At 42.6% G+C, this 2,553-nt stretch overlaps 1 pseudogene; it reads left to right on the top strand.

Moving 5' to 3' along the window:
• The first annotated feature begins 276 nt into the window (after window positions 1-276).
• On the top strand, window positions 277-1,918 carry LOC101563538 (annotated as a pseudogene).
• Window positions 1,919-2,553: the final 635 nt, after the last annotated feature.

Below are 2,553 nucleotides of genomic sequence, written 5' to 3'. Positions count from 1 at the left end.
AAGCTGCACGTAGTTATTGCTTTGCAATCAAAATGTAAGTTATGTTGAATATTCTTTGAAAAAATTCCTTACGAATTTGAGTAAGTTTACTATGTTAATTTAATTGGGTTGCATGAATTGAGTTGGAAAATTTCATGCTTAAAAATTGATGAAATTCAGGCACACCATTTCTGGTCCCCACCACAGTGTACCTTTGGAGAGCACCTGGCCCGAAGCCGGAGAGCCCCACAGTACCGCCTGCTCCCACTTCACAGTGTTTTCTATTGTCTCATAACCATGTCCACCAACAAGAATACTAATGCTAATTCGCCAGTGCCTGACTGAACAGATTCAAGAACAAGGGAAAAGACAGTACAGAAATGAGGTGGTGCGAATAGAAGTTAGTGTGGAGCTGAGGAAAGCTAAGAAGGATGGCCAGATGCTGAAAAGGAGAAACATACGCTCCTTCCTGATGATGCTGCTTCACCATTGCAGGAAAACTGCAACAACCAGGGCACTGTGAATTGGACTGTAGATAACACAGTCAAAGGCATAACCAGCAATAATCTGGAAAGCCAGCTGCAAGCTACTCAAGCTGCTAGAAAACTGCTTTCTTGTGAAAAACAACCTCCCGTAGACCACATAATCCGGGCTGGTTTGATTGCAAAGTTTGTGTCCTTCCTGGGCAGAACTGACTGCAGTCCCATCCAGTTTGAGTCTACTTGGGCACTCACTAACATTGCTTCTGGGTCGTCAGAACAGACCAAGGCCGTGGTGCACGGAGGGGCCATCCTGGCTCTCATTTCCCTCTTGGCTTCTCCCCACGCCCACGCCAGTGAGCAAGCTGTCTGGGCACTGGGAAACGCTGCAGGTGTTGGTTCAGTCTTCCGAGACTTGGTTATCAAGTATGGTGCAATTGACCCACACTTGGCTCTTCTTGCAGTCCCTGTTATGTCATCTTTAGTGGGTGGTTACTTATGCAACCCTGGGTGGACCCTTTCAAACCTTTGCTGCAACAGGAATCCTGAGTCCCCACTGGATGCTGTTGAGTGAATTTTCCCTACTTTGGTTCATCTCTTGCATCACAGTGATCTTGAAGTATTAGCAAAAAACCAGCTGAGCTATTTCCTACCTCACTGAGGGTCCAAATGAGTGCATAGAAATGGTCATAAAAACAGGAGTCGTGCCCCATCTGGTGAAGCTTCTGGGATCAGAATTCCCCCATTATGACTCCCACGCTGAAAGCCCGTAGGGATTATCATCACTGGAACAGACGAACAGACTCAGATTGTGATGGATGCAGGAGAGCTTGCTGTCTTTCCCAGCCTGCTCACTCACACCAAAACAATCATTCAGAAGGAAGCTATGTGGACAACATCAAGTATCACAGCCAGCTGGCAGGACCAGATACAGCAAGTTGTGCATCATGGATTAGTCCCATTCCTCATCAGTGTTCTCTCTAAGATGGACTTGAAGACACAAAAGGAAGCCATGTGGGCCATGACCAACTATACAAGTGGTGGGAGAGTGGAACAGATTGTGTACCTTGTACATTGTGGTATAGTAGAACCACTGATGAACCTGTTAACTGTGAAAGATACAAACATTATTCTTGTTATTCTGGATGCTACTACAAATATCTTTTCAGGCTGCTGAGGATCTAGGGGAAGCTGAGAAGCTTAGTATAATGACTGAAGAATGTGGAGGCTTGGACAAGACTGAAGCTCTGCAGAACCACGAAAATGAGTCTGTGTACAACAGCTCATTAAACTTGATCGAGAAGTATTTCTCAGTAGAGGAAGAAGATCAAAATGTGGTGCCAGACACTACCCCTGAAGCCTGTATCTCCCAAGTGCAGGCTGGGAGTCCCCGTACCTTTAACTCTAGGTGTACAGCCAAAAAAGACACCATTTTTTTTTGTGTACTATGTTCAGTGTAAGTTTGTCTTTCTCTACTAAGGGGTCTTCTATTAAATGTGCTTTGTCATTGTAGCACTTTTTACGAAGAGACTATACTTGAGCAGCTCCAAGCTGTACATACTATATGAAGCTTATTCTCTGAAGTGGTTTCTTACTTCTATGTGTAATTTCCTATTTTTCAGTGTCCTCTAAATAAGGATTAAATTCCAAAAAAATTGATGAAATTTGAAAAATGTGTTCTACCGTTACAATTGAAGGACTGGCTAATATTATAGGTCTATTGTGAGATTTAAAGTCAGATATGGTAGGCTATCCATTTATGTTTGAAATCATAGTCCTGGTATAATTTTATTTATGTTAATAACTGAAAGTGAAGAAAATGTCAATTTAATACAAGTAAAATTCTAATACTTTGTTTTTGTCACTGGTTTTATTTTCAAATCTGGCCTTAACCCAACACTTAAATTCTGATCATGTAGAAAATGATCCCAGAAAATAGGAGAGTGCAGAGGAGATGAAAAGGAGGCCAGTAAGTCAATAGGAAACCTTCAGTATGTCTTATTGTTACATGCAACAATCCTCAGTTTCCCCAGAAACTGACACCTGACTCCCCATAGCTGAGGTTGTGTAAGGACAGGATGTCTAGGCATTTGTT

The sequence above is a fragment of the Octodon degus genome, unplaced genomic scaffold (genome assembly GCF_000260255.1).
Source record: "Octodon degus isolate 3935 unplaced genomic scaffold, OctDeg1.0 scaffold00068, whole genome shotgun sequence".
Lineage (NCBI taxonomy): Eukaryota > Metazoa > Chordata > Mammalia > Rodentia > Octodontidae > Octodon > Octodon degus.
This window is presented reverse-complemented; position numbering and strand designations above follow the sequence as displayed.